The following is a 6962-nucleotide window of genomic DNA, read 5'->3' as shown; positions in this document are numbered from 1 at the left end:
AGTGCTTTATCATCTCCCGTCTTTCACAAGTATTCCATCCATAATGAACATTCCGTTGTCATCATGAAGATCATATTGATCTGCTGGAACATGGTAATGGTGATCATGATGGCGAGAATAAGGACAGACCACCTAATTCGTCCGCATGACGAATTAAAATCTAGTTTCTTATTGTACTTGGGGAAGTACAATAAGAAACAAGATGGCGGCGTAAACATCGGGCAAGTCTCTTCCGTCTTTTCACAATATTTTTTCATTTTTTTGATGAATTCTTGTTTTAAAAATAACAACGAGAGCGTAGAAATGTCGGAAATGAAGTTTTATCCCATGTACATGATTTAGAGCTAGATCTTTTAGAAGGAAAGTAGAAATCTCGGGGGTGAAAGTTTCAGGTTTTGGCTTCCATTGTGTGGGTCTATGGGATAGAAGGCCTGGCTTCGTATGAGAGTGACCTTACGTTAGTAAATGATTTTTACTCTCTAGAAGCCGCCTGGCTACCTGAGCCCAGGACTCGTCCGTGCAATATATTGGGCAGCGGTAATCTCCAAAATGGGGTAGAATCCCAGAGGGGGCACTCACATATATTGGTGGTACGGGGACGTGCCGCTTTGATGACCCCCTTTTCAGACCCAATTTTCACAAATTTCATTCGGTTCTCTAACTTACTAAAATACTAGGCCTATACGGTACTCGAATGCCAAAAGTTCAGTTCAGAAGCCGCCCAGCCCTGCTCGCAAGACCCCTGTTACGAGACATCTCAGTTCTCCAGCCCTACCAAAATTGTCCAGCGCGAGCACCGCATGCGAGATATGCACGTACGTCTTCGCAACTCCCTACATAGCCGCTCTATCATGTCTATGCATGGCGAGTGCATGCACAGCAACGTATTTGCAGTGCCGCGATCCCGTTCTGTAGACCCTGTTTTTCACACCGCTCGGTATATATTTAGTTCCCAAGACCCCGTATTTTACCCTTTTAGTCAGTTCCTTAGACACCCATTTCAGAGTTTCGTGAGGCACGCCCCCATCAAAAAAAATTTTGAGTGCCCCCCCCCCCCCCCCGGGGGTAGAATGGGGTCGCAATAGCCATGAAATCACCCCAAATTAAAGGGGAAAAATTAAATAATGCTTACCTTGAAAGGCTTCATTATATTAGGAGTGGGCTATAAATGGGTGATTTTTGGTTTTACTGTGGGAACAGTTTTTTTGTGTTCCTTTTACCTTATCTCAACATGAAATGACAATATTTTTTGTCTCGGGTCCGAGAAAAAAGTGTGCCGGGCAAAAATCCAAAATGGCCGCCAAAACCCCCTAAAATCACAGTTTTGGCCACAACTTTTTTATTTGGTGGTCAATTTCTCTGGTTTTGGTGTCTATTCATATGTTTTGGGGGCAGGCAATTTGTTTTTCCTATAATTAGTACTTTTAAACCATTATTTGTAGAGTTGAAAGGTAATTATACCTAAATTTTCCCATTTTTGTAGCCTTTTTTTAGCAAAAAAGTGGGTTTTATCATCCTGGGGTTCTGGGATATTAGATGGTACGAGGTCAACAATAGCAAGCAGCTTCATGTAGCTATATTGCTTTTATTCCTCCACCTTGGGTTTTACGGATATTTGTGAAATATATCTTATCAAATAAAAGAAAATGTCATTTATCCATTGGGGCTATACGGTGTACAATGCACTGTCACATACTACACTAGCTGCAGACAGTATATCCATGCATTGACCACCATGGCAAATGACAAGGCCTGTATATAAACTATAGTGTCATAGAAATGAGCTTCAAAGGTTTAGAATTAGATTGTGAATTTGATTCCTTGTCAGCTGATGTACACGATGAAACCAGCAACGTAAATTGCACTTAAATATCACATACATGTATATATACGTACATCACATTTTTAGCCATATCTTCTTCATTTGGAGGCTTTTTTAAAACCTGGTTCTGGTGTCTAACTGGCCTATGTTTATGAGGTCAGGTAACTACTAGTATCATGGTAACGCTGATCAACAGCCAATCAGAATAAAGGATTGCATGCAAGTTACCATTAAGTTAAGTTAACATAATGGTAAATTTTTATGCAACGGGGCCCAGAATAGCTACAGTGTAAATTACCTCTCTCCGCCCCCTAAATTAGCATATTTGACAAAACATGTCCTCAATATCTGAGACAAACATATCTTCAATTTCTGAGGCATCTAATTCTAAACCTGAGAGCTCATTTCTATGACACTATAGTTTTACAAGCCTTGTTATCTGTCATGGTGGCCAATGCATTTATGCAGTGCAGTATGTATGTACAGTAGGCCTACATTGTACATATGTATACTGTATAGCCCCAATGGATAATTGACATTTTTTCATTTGATAAGATATATTTAACAAATATCCGTAAAACCCAAAGTGGAGGAATAAAAGCAATATAGCTATATGAAGCTGCTTGCTATTGTTGACCTCGTACCATCTAATATCCCAGAACCCCAGGATGATAAAACCTACTTTTTGGCTGAAAAAAGGCTACAAAAATGGGAAAATTTAGGTATAATTACCTTTTAACTCTACAAATAATGGTTTAAAAGTACTAATTATAGGAAAAACAAATTACCTGTCCCCCAAAACATATGAATAGACACCAAAACCAGAGAAATTGACCACCAAATAAAAAAGTTGTGGTCAAAACTGTGATTTTGGGGGGTTTTGGCGGCCATTTTGGATTTTTGCCTGGCACACTTTTTTCTCGGACCCGAGACAAAAAATATTGTCATTTCATGTTGAAATACATTGCAAGGAATTTAAAAAAACTGTTGTCATATTGAAATTACAAAAAAAATATTTTTGACACATGTGTAGCCCACTCCTAATTATATGGATGAAGGTCTATCGAGACACAGAATCCTGACATCGAGGCACAAACTGAACCCTCAAAAAGTAAAAGTTCTGTCACGTTCGTTCTCCTTCTTTCAAAATTGGAAACAAAATGGCCGATCGATACTGAGAATGAACGCGACATGGAGGTCTAATTTTTCCCTTTTTTGAGGGTCCAGTTTGTGCCTCGCTGTAAGGATTCTGTGTCACAAAGACTTTCATCCATATAATTTATGCAAGAGCATAATTATTTTTCCCCAATTTGTGCTATTGCGACCTCATTCTACCCAATTTTGGAGAATAGTATTACACAGACGAATCCTCTCTGGAATAGGCTCTGCCTAAACCAAAAGCTTCTGTCTCTGTTAGTGTTATTTTGGTTGTTCAGCTGAACTCTGTTGGCTCTACTCACCAAATACAGAGACCAAAGTTCTAGCTCGATTTGTACAGGGGACTCACTGGCCATATGTTTACGTATTAAGTTCGGATAAAATAGGGAAGTGAAGTTACGTGACAGCCGAAGTAAGTCACTGTTTTTTCCCCTTTTAACTTTATTTTTCCTTGTTTTGTTGCATTTCAGGCCAAAATGGAATAATAATCTTATTTTGGTACAGTTCTTTATATATTTTTATGAAATAAAGACAAAAATCGAAGAGCCCCGTCGGGGGGATTTTGCATTGTTATTTTCCTAATGGTGGCTGCACGATAGCGAGCCGTCTGTGTACGAGGAGAAATTTAAAAAAAATGAAAATGATAAAAAACTCCCTGAAACAGATGGCTGCCAGCTGTCTAGGCTCTGCCCTGCCCTCGTCCACTGCCCTCTGTCTCCATGCACGCGCCTCTGTGCCGCAGGTTTAATGTTATGCGTTCATTACTGAGCAGACATAGCCAGGAGGCACTTAACTTTAAAAGCTTATTTAAGTTAACCCAGTCTCAGATCATAGATGAGTGGGCTTAACTCACATTCATGAAAGTTCACAAATTTGTAGTGCTAGTTACGAGGTACATTGGCAAGGCTAACGACCTACCGCTGGCTATTATAGGCTACCATCCGCATCAGGTCAGGGGTAGCCTGGAGGCATCTGGAGAGTAAAAAATTATCAACTGTACGTAGGCTTAATTTTTTACTCTCCAGAAGCCTCCAGGCTAGGCAGGGGTGGTATTCTGAGATCCATTTTACCTCAGATAAAATAAAATATTTTATCTAGAAATAAAGTACCCTTAAACTCTCTCTAAATTGGTATTCTGAGAACAATTTTATCTTCCTTTTATCTCTGTAAGACACACCTACTTTTGAAGCAATATTCAATGAGAAATGTGTTTTATAGCTCTCTCTAATCTCACAGTCATTTTGTACCCAAGACCATGTACTTAACCCTTTTACTCAGTTCCTTAGACCTCCATCTCAGAGTTTCCTTTTCCGGACATGTCACATTTAAATTTACTCATGACAATGATCTAGATATTTTAGTTCACTGATAATGATAATAAATATGATGATGCTGTTACTGATGATGATAACAAATAACGTTGATTATTTGATGTTCTTCTACTGCTAGTAGAACTTCTAGTAGAAGTACATTCATTACATGTTTGTAGAATTGTAATTATTTTTATTGATTGTGCACTACTGCATGTAGTATTTAGTACTACCACTTCTACAGTTGTACTAAAAGCAATTTTTTTTAAAGGAGTAAGCCTATGGGTACATGTTAAGTTTTAATTTAGCTTTAGAAATCCAGTTCTACTGTGTGTCTAAAAAAATACTTTTGAAATGGCTGCCAAACAAAAAATATGTCACGTTGGGGAGAAAGTTTCAAATATACATGTAAAGCCAATTAAGTCAACTTTCAAATGGCGCCAAGAAGTTTGAAAAGTATTCATGATTGAGTGAGCACTACCCACTATATAAAAACAAAGGGTATGAAAATGAGGCTAGACTGGAATTAGCCTTTCAATTTCTTTCAGTGTTTGAGAGGCAAGTAAGTTTGCAACTTGCAAAGATGAAGGTGTTGTGATTATAGTTGATGATCCATCAATTGTTTAAGGAAATGTTATGAGTTATTAAATTGACATTTAATGCATGAGTGAACATGAATTGCAATTTTCAGTGCACAGAATTTTTAACTTTTTCATGTGGATTTCAGAAGTGTGTTCGTGGAAGTCTGGGGCCGATTGCACGAAACCGGTCTTTCCAAGGACCATCTTTCGTGTCGCCCATCTTTTATGATAAGCTGTATGCGGGATATTTCTGAAATGTATGATAAACAAATAAAAATTTGTTAGTTAGCATTTAAGGACGTTCCACAGTTATGTTTATGCGCATTATGATCTGCGCATAGTTTACACTCTGCGCGCTGACGTCACAATGGATGAACAGGTGATTAATTAGCTGCGGGTATGAGCTGATTTTTCTCATCTTCTGCACTCTAACTGCAAATCCGATGCGTTATTTTATGAAGCTAAAAAGTGGAATTATTCAATGGACCATTCAAAAAAAAATTCTCTACAATTTCAAAATACTTTACTCTGCAGTGCTGTCAAGAATCACGAATATTACCCCGAGTTTGGATAAATGGTAGAGTGGTTTTGATTTTTTCTTCACATAGATCCAAAGCATTCGGCGCATTTTTGGTGTTTAAAAAAGCACATTTGCTCCAATAAAAATGCTTATAGTTTAAAAACAAGCACATGAACCCCTATTTTTTAATGTTTGTACCTCTTAGGTATACCTTCATCTACAACTCTGCAAATTTTGGTAAAAATGACATGGATTTTGATTAAAGTGCAGCATTTATCGTACGTTTGTAGTTTGTTACTGAAATTTTACATTTTTTAGATTGGGATTTTGTTATCTTTTACGCCATTTTTAAGAACTGACAGTGCTGTTAAACTTAAAATTGCAAACAATTAGCACTATAAATAGTTATCCATTCTAACGATACAATTATTAACTCTCTTGCGAAATTTGATGACTTTTTCAGGTTTAAACTCATTGTAGTAATTTTGGGTGGTCTAAAAATGGCAAATTCTTTTGAATGCGCAATTCTTAAGAACATCAATTTGGGTGAAATTTGAAGCTCTATAGCCAAAAATCAAGCACATGGACCTATGTCAATTTTTGCATATTTCGAATATTAAGGTTCTAAAGTATATATGTGCAAAGTTTGGTGAAAATGACATGGATTTCACTTTAACTGTGGAACGTCCTTAAATCAATTTGTATACAATTTCATGATATATCACATCATTTTATTATAAACAAAAGATTTGGTTTACTTTAACGGATGAAAAAATATGTTTGCAGGAAATTTATTTAAAATGCGTTTCACTTGGCGCATCATAATAAATTGGCGACACAAAAGACGGTTCTTGCAATGACCCTTTCGTGCAATCAGCCCCAGGAGAATAGGTCACTGGTGAGATGACTTGAATGTGTGAAGTGTTTTGATCATATAGGATAAAGGTCAACAGGAATTTAGCCAAATAGGTGGATACATGACTTAAATGGGTGAAGTATTTTGATAGGATAAAGTTCAACAGGAATTTAGCCACGCCCCACCTCCCCCCTCCTCCTCCCCCCCCCCCCTCCCCACCTGAGAGACCACTGGAGGCATGGCCAGGCTGAGCGTGAATTTGTCTTCCAGCTTAATGAGAGGCGAGTCCTTTGGAACTTGGAAAGTTAACAATGAATGCTAAATTAAAGATCAATTGAGATCAGTTTTGATTTGTTGAGCAAATTTCATGAGCTACTTATAATTGAATTTTTTCCCCTTGTGTCAGAGGTTCTTTATTCATTGAATTGCCAACATGTATTAAAGGAGAATGAAACTCTTGGAGCAAGTTAGCTTTTGTGAAAGCAGAAAAATCAAAGAATAAGATCAACAAAAGTTTGAGTAAAATAGGACTAGCAATAGAAGAGTTATGAGCATTTGAATGTCGAGATCACTAATGCTATGGAGATCCTCCATTGGCAATGCGACCAAGATCTATGATGTCACAGATGAACAACTCTCCCCTTTTGGACACTGAAAATATACCCCAAAATATCTCTTTTTGCTCATTCTAATCATATGACAAACAATTCATCAA

Source organism: Lytechinus pictus, chromosome 6 (assembly GCF_037042905.1).
Source record: "Lytechinus pictus isolate F3 Inbred chromosome 6, Lp3.0, whole genome shotgun sequence".
In the NCBI taxonomy this organism is placed as follows: domain Eukaryota; kingdom Metazoa; phylum Echinodermata; class Echinoidea; order Temnopleuroida; family Toxopneustidae; genus Lytechinus; species Lytechinus pictus.
Note: the sequence above shows the minus strand (reverse complement) of the source record.